Source organism: Solanum lycopersicum, chromosome 6 (genome assembly GCF_036512215.1).
Source record: "Solanum lycopersicum chromosome 6, SLM_r2.1".
Lineage (NCBI taxonomy): Eukaryota > Viridiplantae > Streptophyta > Magnoliopsida > Solanales > Solanaceae > Solanum > Solanum lycopersicum.
Genome location: NC_090805.1, coordinates 34,357,992 through 34,372,587, shown reverse-complemented (window position 1 = coordinate 34,372,587; position 14,596 = coordinate 34,357,992).

Below are 14,596 nucleotides of genomic sequence, written 5' to 3'. Positions count from 1 at the left end.
ATTTTAAAAACAAACTTAATTTTTAAAAATATAAACTTAATTTTTTATTAAAAAATTAAAAATATCTTTTAAAACAAACTTTTTTTTTAGATGGGGTGAGGCTAAGGGTGAAAAAATAACAAATTTGCAGTTGAGAATATTTTTAAAAACAAACTTAAATTTTATTTTTATTTTTTGGAGGGGGCTGCTAGGGGATGGGGTGAGCATAGGGGTGAAAAAAATTATATTTTGAAGTTGAAATTTTTTAATAAAAACAAACTTAAATAGTTTTTGGGGGGTGGTGGGCTGGTAGGGAGGGGGGTCGAGGGTAGGGGGTGAAAAATGAAATTTTGAAATTCAAAATTATTTTTATAAACAAACTTACAAAAATAATTTGGAGGAGGGGAGGGGTGTTGGTCGGGGGTGAGTGGGTGGATCGAGGGTAGGGGTGAAAAAATGAAATTTTGAAGTTGAAAATATTTTTTAAAAACAAACTTAATTTTTTTTTTTTTTGGGGGGGGGGGGGTTGGGGGGACTGTGGGCTGGCGAAGGGGGATCGAGGGTAGGGGTGAAAAAATAAAAATTTGCAGTAGAAAATTTTTTTAAAAAACAAACTTAAATTTTGTTTGTAAAGGGGATGTGTTTGTGGGGGGGAGGGGGCTGGTAGGGGGCTGATGGGGGGGGAGGGGAGGGGTGGGGGTAAAATTAAATAAATTGAAATTAGAAATATTTTTTAAAAATAACTTTTAATTTTTATGTTGGAGGAGTGAGGGGGTGGTAGGGGGTTGGGGAAAGGGGTGAGGGTGGGGTAAAAAGATTGAAGTTAAAAACATGTTTTAATTTTTATTTTATTTTTTTTTGGGGGGGGGGTGGTGAGGGAGGGAGGGAGGAGATGGTTGGGAGAAATAGATTTATTTTTTCAAAAATAAAATTGAATTTTAGAGTTGGAAGAGAGTTTTGAAAAATGTTTTTTTCCTTAAGATTTGAATGAAAGTCATTTTCCTGAAATTTGAAAAAATGAGTTGATTAAAAAAAATTTAACCCTATCAAACATGACAAAATGTAAACCCATTTTCCGAAAAAAGTTTTCCTTCGTACCAAACTCAGCCTACTTATACATTTTAGTAATATTTCAAAATAGTTACCTGACATAATAATAATTTACAAAGCATATATAGTAAATCTTTGAATTTAAATTTTAAAAACTTATTCCTTTGATTTAACAGAGTCTCTTTGTGGTGGCGGCCTAAGTATTATGATACAGATGATATCCAATCTAGTTGAAAGTGGTAGTCAAAGAGATACTCAAGTTAGGTTGGTTGTGCTGCTTGTTATGCTTTTTCTAGTAGGCGAGACAAGCTTTCAATACAGTTATTATAGGTATTTTTTTTTTTTGCATACATAGGCTATAATATTATTTAATTTAGGATCTACTTACTCTTATGAGTTTAAATATTTTTATGTGTCTATATTTGTTTTGAAAAGAAAAAATGATTATATGAGGATGCATAATGACTACGGAGTTGAATAAAGTGGCAATCAAGAGAAAGTATCATATACTTCGCATTGATAATATATTTCGACCAGCTTCAAGATATATTAGTAATTTAAACAATGACTTGAGAACTGAATGTCAATAGTTTAAAGATTAGTGTAGAAGATATTCCTAAAAATCTAAGATCATTATAATTACTATGAGTTTTTTATTATGTCTTTTTAACTCACAATATTATAACAAATTTTAGAAATTTAATAAATATAGACAATTGAAGGTGAACAAGGGAAACTATCTTGATCATGATTTGGAGTTAGCAATAACGGCATTTAAATTTAATATTTTAAAGTACTATTTCTATAGGGTACATTATGAAGATATTACAAATCATAATAACCTTTAATATGTATTCAACAAGAGAGATCTTAATTTGAGATGACAAAGATGGTTGAAGTTGCTCAAAGATTATGCATTACTATTATAGATCATCCGAAAAGCTAATATGGTAATTGATGCCTTGAGTCGGGCTATAATAATGAGTGTAGGCAACTGAAAGTAGGATATTCTTGATCACTCGAACAAACTATTATCTCTATAAGGTGTATGTAAACGCACTCTACGTGGTTGAAATTAACAAACTAAATCTATAAAATACTTTTATGAATGTTATAAATAGGTTAAATTATGTTATGAAAATATTATTAAAGTACTTTAATAAATTGATTAAATAATAGGAAAAATGCACAAGTATGCCCCAATATATGCACGAAATTTCAGAGACACACTTATACTATACTAAGGTCCTATTACCTCCTGAAATTATTTTACAAATAATTTTCTACCTTTTTTAGGCCTACGTGGCACTATCTTGTGGGTCCAACGCGTGTTGACTTTTTTTTAAGATAGTGTTGCGTAGGCCGAAAAAGGGTAGAAAATTATTTATAAAATAAGTTCAGGGGTAATAGGACTTTAGTATAGTATAAGTGTGTCTCTGGGATTGGGGCATAGGTTAAGGGCGTACTTATGCATTTTTTCTAAATAATATGTATATATAGTTATTTTCGTGAGAAACTTGATAATTCATCGAAGGATGATATTTTTATTTATTGAGTATTTGAGCTTTGAATTAGTTGTGATAATATATTTTTGTACCTCTTCAATAAGTTTTACCAAAAGAGTGTCGTTAAATAGGTCTAAATACTTGAGATGTATTTTAAGACAAATAAAAATGATGAATTTTTATCAAACTAAATCATTGTTTAAAGCAGTTCATCAAAATAATATATTTTTTACAAAATTAGTAGAGACGTATTTCTTAATAACGTTTTAGAGTAAGTTATGTGGAATATTGTAAAGATGGTGTTAAAGTATAGAAACGTTACTCATAGTGATGTTTTTAGACTAATGCATTACTTTGAGTAATGTTTTAGACTTTAAATGTAATCTAGTCCCACATCTGTTATTTGTTTCTCACTTGAATACTGAATGTCGTTTTTATCCCTTTGTATATCTATTGTGAGTTTCAAATTCAAATTCTTTCACCAAAAACCCTTATGCAACTTCGATTAGAGAAATTTTCCTGCTATTCAAGAACTCTTCGGCCCCTGCACCTGCTATTTAAGAAATCTTCGGCTCTTTAGTACTTGTGATTCAAGATTGTCTTAAGCCTCAAAATTAATTGAGAAATTATGGTTCAAATTTTTATGATGTCCAAAGCTCGGTATGAAGTGTTGTCGAAAGCTTGTTATGAAGCTCGAATTTCCTCTCGAACAACTTGATTTCAAAGTATGAAGTTTCATTACAACAAGATGATTTTGCTGCTCTCTTTTCTACCTCTTAAACTATAAAATTTTATGTTTTTCCCGAATTGCAGTCCTCCAACCAACCGTCTAGATACTATAGAGAAGGAAGATTTGCAACAATTTACTGCGATAAACCTCACGAAAAGCTTAGAACATAGTAATTTTTCATTTTTTGAGGTATGTTTTTTCTCATAAAATAGTAGAAGAATGTTTGGATTTAAGAATTTCTATCTTGTCGTTTTATATAGTTTTTGTTGGAAAAAATGCACAAGTGCCCCTTCAATTCAACCTATGTCCGAAATTTCAGAGACACTTATATTATACGAAGGTCTTATTATTCTCTGAACTTATTTTATTAGTAATTTTCTATCCATTTTCAGCCTATGTGGCACTAGCTTGAAACAAAAAGTCAACTAACGTTGGGCCACAAGATAGTGCCACGTAGGTCAAAAAGTGATAGAAAATTATTAATAAAATAAGTTCAGAGGTAATAGGACTTTAGTATGTATAAGTGTGTTTCTGAGATTTCGAATTTTAGTATGTATAAGTGTGCATTATCTCTTTTTATTGTGTAGAATACTTCTGAATAAAATCAATCAAATAACTCTGATTCTAATATGTCGTGTTTTAGTTTAGAAGATTCATATATGTTGTAAAGTGAACATTGAAAAACACTTCTTTTTCAGAAAAACACTTGCACCAGTAACGAGTAATTTATAGTTTCTTGTTTATTTTATTTGTTTAAATAAAGTGAAAATCAGGTTATCAAACAATTTTTTTGTATTATAAATAGTTTGGTTTGATGTAAGAGGAGAGAAAGATTGGTGACGAAGGTTTGATTGAAGAATATTTTAGAGGAGAGGAGATGAAAGTACAATATCAGAAAAACACTTTTTTTGCCATCTCTCTCCTTTTTCTTCATATTTTCTTTTTGCCTCTTTTTTCTTCTTCATTTTGACAGCAAATAACATGTATATGTTCGATGAATAATTGGTGTGACTAGCTAGTACTAGTTTAAAAGATTTAGTTGTTGTTATATAATTTTGCCTATTTAATAATTTTAATTTTCTTACGTGTTTTTTATTTTATGTATAGTTTTATGACTGATAATATTTCATACTAACTAAATCCAGATCGATCTGAATCATCTGTATTAATGGAACAAATTACTCATAGATCACTGGATTTATGGAATGAAAGTGTTAATATGATTTAAAATAAAAAGACGTGTGATGGTAAATTTTAAGACCTCATAAAGACATATCCAATTCCTCCTAAAGTCTTAGAAGTGATTCAATTATCTGAATTGTATGGTGTTTATAGGTCTCATCATCCTATGATTGATCGTAGTTTGATCACTTCAGTAGTTGAGAGATGATATTCTTAGACGCATACATTTCACTTTAGGATGGGGGAGACCACTATCACCTTACAAGATGTAGAGGTGTTGTATAGCTTACTTGTGAATGGTCATCTTGTACTTGGTAATGAGTTGATTAGGATTATAGAAGATTGGCGATTGTCAAAGATTATTTGGTTTTACTCCATGTCCTCAAGACTTCAACAATAACAGCCTTAAGGTCTATGCACTTAATGCGCACATGCTAGGGCAATCATAGTTGTCGGACATGACAACACAAGATATATTTAATCAAAAGGCTAGATGTTAAATGTTTTGGATGATTGCAGTATATATGATGATGGTAGATACAATTGACAGTTTTTTAAAGTTTATGTATCTTCACATGCTCATAGACGTCAATTCAATTGGATCGTAGTTGAGATAAAGTGTGTATCATTTTCTTTGTAAGTCCTCACAAAGTAATCAAAACGAGATAGATGGATCTCTACTACCACTTCAGGTATACTTAATAACTAAATAAATTATTTATTAATATTTATTGTAATTTTAATTACCTAAATTATACATATTATGTTTAGATTTGGACATGGGAGCGAGTTCTCGTCCTTAGACCTCAGGTAATAGCACAAAGAGACATTAGAAATATTTTTCAACTGGTTTACCTAGGAGTTCACATGCTACTAGATAGTTCACACATTTTAGTTGGACCGACTCTACTAATATAACATCGATTTTGTTTTAATTTTCATGTATATTGTAGTTTAAGCTCATTTTCTTTAATTTATTTGAAAACCATATTTTGATGAGTTAATTTGGAGTCTTCCGGATTATTGTCATATTGGACGAGATATATCGCGTGTTAGAACTCCATTTTTATTGGAATGTCGTCGAGGATCACTTTCCTGACCAAGTTATGAGACAATTTGGGTTGAAACTGATGATACCAACTCTAATTTCGTTTGATTCGACACATTAATTTTTACCATGATCGTCGGGAAAGACCGAATACAAATGGGAGTTAGAGAATGCACAATGGTTGTCTTATTGAAACCAACGACTTCAATATATTTGTGATAGACCAATCAATCATCGTTAACCACTTTCATATTATGACCCCTTTCTCATTTGGTTTAGACGCATTACTCGTCTGATTATTGGTAATCCTACTTTGCGTCCTCAACAACAACAAGATTATGTGCCAAAGTGAGCTGGAAACCAAAATAAGCCACAAAAATATAAAAGTTACCAAAATAAGCCATTATTTTAGTAAGTAACTAAAATAAGCTTAGTGGAAGAAAAAGTTCCACTATATCCAATAATTTAAACGTTTTCCGTTAGTTTCATAACGTTTATTTTTAATATATAACGGAACTTTTTCTTACACTTTATAAAGTGGAGTTTTTTCTTCCACTTTATAAAGTAGAACTTTTTATTCCATATTATAAAGTGAAACTTTTTATTTAACTTTATAAAGTGAAACTTTTTATTCCACTTTACAAGAAACATATTTTTCACGTCTTGAATAAGCTTTTTCAGTGTTGTTATATAAATTATATTGATTTGATATGTCATTAAAACGGAAAAAATATTTCATTATGTATTTTTATTATTTTATTCTGAAAAATCTATTTAAGGACATTTATACATAGTCGATAGCACCTACAACATAAAGTCTTCTATATTTGTTCAATTCCATCTAAAAAAAAAATCTTCACAAACACAATGTTAAATATCCAATAAATGTCCGATATCATAAATTTATTTCATCAATTTATAAATGAATGGGTATAAACAGTACGATTATAATTTGATTATAGCTGGGAAATACCCTACTTCATTTTATCACATGGACAAGTAAATTTTGGAAAGTGAATTATATATAATGACGAATCGTTGACCGACTTTTTAAGGGTTCCAAATTACTATATAGATCAAATCAAGTCAACAATACTTGAAATCTATGTTAGGAAAGAGCCTAAGATTAGTCAACAACGTTCTCCTTTATTAGTCGATGTTCATCCCTAATTAGAAAATCATAATATCATTGATGAATTTGCGATAACTCAATCTACTGATTTTCCTAAAATGACTCATTACAAAATACTCTTACCGACCGATATGATTTTGATTTAAACAAAACTATCAATGATAGTGATCGGTAATGCTCAATTATTATATTTCAATTATTGTTTGTTGATTTTGTCAATTATTTATTAATTTATATTATTTATTATTCTTACTATTGTATATTTTGTAGCGGTTTACCTCAGCAAGATAGGGATATTGCTCCAAGTTATGGACTAAATAATTATTTTGGTTAGTCCTCACACTTTGAATGACGGAAAATGTTGGGATATCCTCAAATTTTCATGTCTCGCCTACTTTTGACCCAGATGATTATCGCTATGTCTAACACTTATTTTTTTAAATGAATTTTTTATGCAACCATCTTCAAAATGATTTTTTTTGGGAAGCCATGAAAAGAAAAAGGAGAGAAGGTGAAGGTGAAGATGAAAAGATAACTTTTTATGAAGTGGAATAAAAAGTTTCACTTTATAAAGTGGAAGAAAAAGTTCCGTTATATATTAAAAATAAACGTTATGGCAGTAACGGAAAACGTTTAGAAAATTGGATATAGTGGAACTTTTTCTTCCACTAAGCTTATTTTAGTTACTTATTAAAATAGTGGCTTATTTTAGTTACTTTTATATTTTTGTAGCTTATTTTGGTTGCCAACTCTGCCAAAGTAAACTAGTCAATATATAATTTTTTAAAATTTTATTTTGTTTTATTAATATCGCAGCCAAATATTTTTTAAAATTGTACTGAACTTTTTTTTATTTCACTGACAAGCAGTGAAATTCTCTTCCAGTTTCTTTTTTTAATTGTTCAAATATTCGCATTTCAATTTTTTTTTTAAAAAAAAATCAATTGATATGCATGCCTAAAAAATAGAAAAAGTTCACATGTTTCATTAAAAGTTTCTTATAAATTGGTTGAAGTCTCCATTCAAATCAAGTATAATTTTCCAACACTTAATTTAAACTTTATCAAATTTTTTTCAAAAGTCATTTTCTATAGAAGAGTTTGGATTTTTTTTAAAAATAATTTTAAACTTTTGTAAGGTATTGTGAATATATTCATCTTAAAATAATTATATTAACATTAACATTTATTTTTATTTTTTGTATATAAATATGCATCCGTCAAATATGTACGTACATCTTGGTCCAGTAGAGTATCATGTATTAAAAAATCAAGTTCATCATCGTTCTAAATTTGGGACAGTAGCTTAAGAGTATATAATTGTTGCTTATATACGCATCACAGTGATATTGAATTTTGGCAACATATAAAATATCATCCATTACATCCTCGCATTCGTTAGTATTTTAAAAATTGTAGATTTAAAGAAATTATTGATGTAGGATGTGTGTCGTATGACTCCAGATTAATTTCTATTTTAATTGAAAGATGGTGTCCTGAAAACATACCTTTCACATGCGAACTAGCGAGGCTACCACAACTTTACAAGATGTAAAAATTTTATTCAGAATGGTAATAGATGGTAATCATATAATTTTAAATGGCGCCGGTACTTTAGGAATCTTAGATAGACAAGAAATAATGTTTGAATTAACTGGATGGTTATCCGAAAATGATTATTTTTCTGGTGTTAATAGATTGTTAATATATTAATTAATTGAGCATATTGAAGGTTTAGATGATATTACTGATCACTTAACTGAGTATGAGGTGCAACAAAGGTTTATATTATATTTATGACATAATACATAAATGTGCCCTTTAACTTGGTTTCAAATCACATTTGTGCTCTTCAACTTTGGATGTGCACTAATAGACACTTAAACTTGTATAAAGTTGAACAAATAGACACATATGTCCTACATGTCATTTTTTGTCCTACGTGGTGTCCTACGTGTATTGTGCTATGTAGGACTCATGTATTTATTTATTTAAAAGTTGGATAGTTAAAGTGTATGTTTGTGCATTATGAAAGTTGGAGGTCAAAGTTCAAATTTGAAGCCAAGCTTAGGATCCAATATATGTATTATGCCTATATTTATTATGGTTATATGGTGGATCATTCTAGATAAATCTAATAATAAGCTTAATTTGGACCTTTTGATTGACATGAAAAATTTAAATGTAATGTCAACACAAGTATGGGGAGCAGCCGCATTATCATATTTGTATAATTATTTATGTTGTGCATCAACGAAACAATCAAATAAGGTCAAAGTCTTCTGCATCCCTTTAAAGTTATCTGCATATTTCATATAGACACCTCAATTATGACTATTACCTATTGAACACTTAAATAGTTCAAAAAGTATACCTATTAAACACAAAATGTTGATGTAGCACAAAAAATATTTTTCATTTCAGCTAAGCGTGTGAAAAAATCTTAAATATTCATTTTCATTTTTTCACAAAAATATTTAATACTTTTTGCCATTTGGCATTTAAATAGTTTAATTTTTTTTAAATAATTTAAAAGTAATACAATTTGTTGAAAAAATTCCCCCACCCACCCCTTTCAAGTCTTCTTCTTCACCAAAGAGAAGAAGACCTCCACGATGTGTTTTTTCTTATATTTTATTCTATCTCTTTTTAGTATTTATTAAAAACAATAAAAATTGAATCGACTTAGTGAATTTGAAGGAAAAAGAAAAGAAAAGAGAACATCAGACTAACAAAAAATAGCAGATCAAATTACCATTCAAGTTAAACTGTAAACCCATTAAAATTATCAAAAATAATATCAGATTAGTTCAATAAAAATAATTTAGGTCCTCTCGAATAATCTTTGCTATGGATTTCAAGACGATTGAAATACTCTCTTTCTTTATCACTGTTGTATCATTTTTTGAATATATTTTCACTCACGTATTAGAAATAAAAAATAATTATAAAAGCAACTAATAAAAATATTAAATTTTATCGTTTGAGAAAGAAAATCTTGTTAAAAAGAAGATGAAGAAGAAAAGGGGCTGAGTAGGGTTGAATTCTCATTTATTTATTTTTATTTTTAAAATAGATGGAAAATTTATTTTAAATAATTTTTACACATAATTTTTTTTCTATAATTGTTGAACCATATGCTACATGTTATATTTTAATTTGTCATTTTGCCATATCACGGCAAGTGCATTACACACACTTTATTATTTTACTTATTATAAAGAAAATGTCTAATAGGAACAAATATGAATAGATAAAAGTGTTCGATAGGTACTAGCCTTATTTGAGGTGGTTAAGTGAATTATGCGGACAACTTTAAGCAGCTGCGGATGGCCCATCAAATAAATTTTGTGGATTTATCTCTTTAATGCAGATATACATATTTTTTAATTAATTATTTTTTATATACTAGTAATATGCAATTTTAAATTTAATTGTATTTTAAGAAATGTTGAATTCTAGTTATTGTAGATTTGGGCATGAGAACGAATTATTCCCCTGCAACCATTTCCAAAATCTCTAAGGACCAATCAACTTGAGGCTTCAACTGCGCTTGCACGTAAATGAACGCGACGTAGAAATCACCAGAATGAGGCACGAATTGTAATCAGGCTGATTAGGGATGTACTACACAATTTAACTAATGATCAGATATTTAAATACTATTACCATTTTTAACTATTCATATTTGTATCCCCTTTTATTTGAATTCTTAATTATTCACACATATATTTCACTATCCAAGAAAATTATGTGAATAGAATGACAAATACATAGATTTTTGGTAGGTCCTTAAAATAAGATATTATATGACATAATAGTGTAACAAAATTATTTCGTAAGATTGTTCATTTTCATGTACATATTTATTTTTGTTTTTATGTCAAAAAATTTAATGATTATCTTACTTACTTTTTTTTATAGTTTATTCGGAAGATGTTATTATTAGATTGTTTGAGAAGTGTCGGTCAGGAGAATTTGTTTGGATGACACATGTTCCATTTAATTATAGAATTTATCGTGAGTGACACATGATTGATGTGTTGTGAGAGTTATCTTATTCACAGACATTCCTAGACCGTGTACTTAATTTTTCAAACATCATTTAAAGCGTGATAAACGATTCAAAATAAAACAAGAGGATACAGATGCATTTAACCACGCACTATATTTATGGGAACAACATCAAAATTGTATATTTTGACATACATTTTCAAGTGATCAAGCAAATTACTTTTATTGGTATATGATGCATTCTCGCATGTTCATTAGAAATTCACTATGTTGTACAAAAAGGGTATGATAGGAAGACATGAGGAATTAGTATGTATATTAATTTTAAATTATTATGTTGATCTTTAATAATTTTTTTGGTATTAATATTTTTTTAATTCATTATAGGCTAGGGGTCATGAATGCAATATCATCGAACTCAGATGATTGAAAATGGTGAAAATGAATTTAATGAAATGAAACAATATGCAGAGGAAGTCGCTTGTATTTCAATGGAGTCAATGAATACGGATTTTCAAGAAACGCGATTGAGCTTTGATCCTGATTACAATCCTCTCACTCAATACGATGAACCACCACCAGTATAAGTATCTCACTAATCGTAACAAACAACACGTAGAGAGGGTGCACGTTGAGGTAGAAGAAGCGCTAGTGAAGGTCATGGTCGAAATCATGCGGAGCATCATTTGATTGATGGAGATAATTTGGTGGCAACTCATGAGCCTGATTGTATCACGTTTGATTTTTATGCAGGGCCCTCTAATACTAATGTTAATTTTTCAAGTCAGGAAACCGTTGATTTTGTAACTCCACATGTTTTGATATCTGACTTTGCATAATTTAGCGAATCTCAATATGGTATGCATGAATTTCCTATACATAATTCTCCATTTGGTGGGAGGTTGAATTTTTCAAATGTAAATATAATGATTTTCATAGAAATTTTATAATTTTTTTCTTAATTTTTATGTGCAAATTTATTTAATTATATTATAAGTAACTGTGTCTGATGACCCAAGATTTAATGTTGAAGCATCATAAAACTCATTTTTTGATAGAGAAAATTTATCTCAGAGAACATCTAGGCTATACAAATCAACTGGATGTGGAATAGACAATCATTATCAAAATGAGAAAGATTTTAAAAATGAAGACGTAGAAGATTCGTATTCAGAAGCCTAATTTTTGTGTATGTTTATTCAAAATGCTGAAGAGTTTTATGCATAAATCATATTTTTATTTTTGTTGAAATATGTTATTTTGTGTAAATTTGAACAAAGAGTTTGAAATTTATGTTACTGCATTAAGATCCTCCTCTTTATTTTCAACACTTGCATGATGTTTCTTTTTCTTTAAGTTATGTCATAGGTCAAATTATTACTTTTTAAGTTAGGTCAAATCGTTACTTTTTAATAGAGGTCAAATCAATATATATATATAAATGAGAATCTTCAATCCGCCTATGTGGCATGCCTCAATGATGAGAAAAATATATATAATTTTTTTAAAAAAAAATGGGGCTTTAGATTATTTTTTTACACAATAATATTGTGTGTGTGTGTGTGTGTGTGTATATATATATATATAAGTTACTTAATGAGCATTACACCTCCTAACCTTTTAATAATATATATAACACCTAATGTAACGATCCGTAAGATCATTTTTGAGAATTTTTGTATAAGTACAATTTTTTTCCATCTCAATAGTTGTCCTATGTCAATTCATATAAGTCGGTGAAGTTGGTTTGAAAATTTTTTTTAGCTATATTTTAATTACGATGTTTAGTTGAGTGATAATTTTAAATAATTATTTTTAATTGGTGGCGAATGGGCTAAGTCCATTAATTAATTAATAACTTATGTCTATATATATCTCTATATTAAAATAAGTAGTAAGGCTTGTTCGTTTTTAATACTTAATTATTAAGAAAAGAAGAGGAGAATAGAAACTCACCCGGAGGCATGGAGTCGGTGGCGGAGAACCGTGCAGGTAAGAAAATCTTAAACTTTATGTGTATTGTAATCATATTGTTAGAATATTAAATGCAACTTATTAAATATAATTTAATTGAATTAGGAAGGGAAATTTGGCAAATTTGGAATTTGATAATATATTCTTTTGACAATTTGAGGAGACAAGAGTTAGGATGTGATTAACTAATGAGGATTTGAGAAGATCAAAACTTCTTTGTTGATTGGATGATACAGATTGTTATGATGCATTACATAGGCATTTGATAGTGAGTAGAGGTTATGAGCTTAACGTATTCGAATTATTGGTGTGACCACAAATTTCATAAGTATTGATATGAGGTATATGATGATTTTGAATATAAATGGAAATTTGATGTCCAAAAATTTAGTGGAATTGACATTGAGTGTGATTCAATGGTTGTATCTCGATGGTATAGTACTTTTAGATATGAAATAGTCTTATCAGTCTTAAGTGTGCCTTGTATTTTTCATGAATTGCTTAAATGGAAGGAGAGGGAGTCATAGTTTGCAAATTTTGGAGGCAATTATATGTTTGTTAAGAAGAGTTTAATAATAGTGACACTTCTATGGGTGTATCCCTAGTGGTGGATCGGATGTACCGATCCTCTTATGTCCTTTTGATAGGGTATGACTCTTGGACAGACTTATCATTTCAATACACATAGATGTGGTGTTGTTTTGAATAGTTGAAGTATATCAGTCGTTCTACACGTATAACCTTACTTATGAAAACTTATATAAAAGCTTATGAAGAGTTACAATTGTCTAGTATCCTTCCTAATATCGTTGTTAAAGGTTTTGTATACTTGGATGTTTCATTTGCTAGGTGTTTATTTAATCCGTTCTTTCTTTGGGTTAGATAAGTTTGATCCTCCTTTTATAACTATCCGATGTCTAAAGATAAGATATTTATAACTTAGACTCGTGAAAAAAAAATAGTGTTGTGACAAGGAAATCTTGATAATAATTGTGATGGATATTGATTCACAAGGTTATCTTGCTTATGTGAAAAAAAAATATTTTGTCATGGTGGTTGTGTTATGGTTTTGAGGGATCGATTTATAATGGATTCATGTGTTAGTCTGTGGGTTGGTAATAACTTCAGATTTGTAGGTTTTCTCTGATTAGAAAGTTATGTTCTTAATATTTCATCTTGATGGAATGACCTTAAGGAGAAGCTCACCTAGAAAGATGAACACGAACTAGTAAGTTATAACTTAAACTTTTGGTAACATTGGTTATTCTTCCTTCTTATCCCTTATGTTCGAGGACGAACATGATTTTTAGTGGTGGATAATGTAACGATCCGTAAGACCATTTTTGAGAATTTTTGTACAAGTACAATTTTTTTCCATCTCAATAGTTGTCCTATGTCAATTCATATAAGTCGGTGAAGTTGGTTTGAAATTTTTTTTAGCTATATTTTAATTACGATGTTTAATTGAGTGATAATTTTAAATAATTATTTTTAATTGGTGGCGAATGAGCTAAGTCCATTAATTAATTAATAACTTATGCCTATATATATCTCTACATTAAAATAAGTAGTAGGGCTTGTTCGTTTTTAATACTTAATTATTAAGAAAAGAAGAGGAGAATAGAAACTCACCTTGAGGAATGGAGTCGGTGGCGGAGAACCGTGCAGGTAAGAAAATCTTAAACTATATATGTATTGTAATCATATTGTTAGAATATTAAATGCAACTTATTAAATATAATTTAATTGAATTAGGAAGGGAAATTTGGCAAAGTTGGAAATTGAAATTTGGAATTTGATAATATATTCTTTTGACAATTTGAGGAGACAAGAGTTAGGATATGATTGGCTAATGATAGATATGATTGGATGAATTTTGAGAAAGAAGAAATAAAATGATGAAAGTGTCGTAGGTATGTAGAGAGAGGGCTTACTGGGAGATTTTGGGTGGAGACAAGTCGATGTCTTCTGCATATTTTTTCT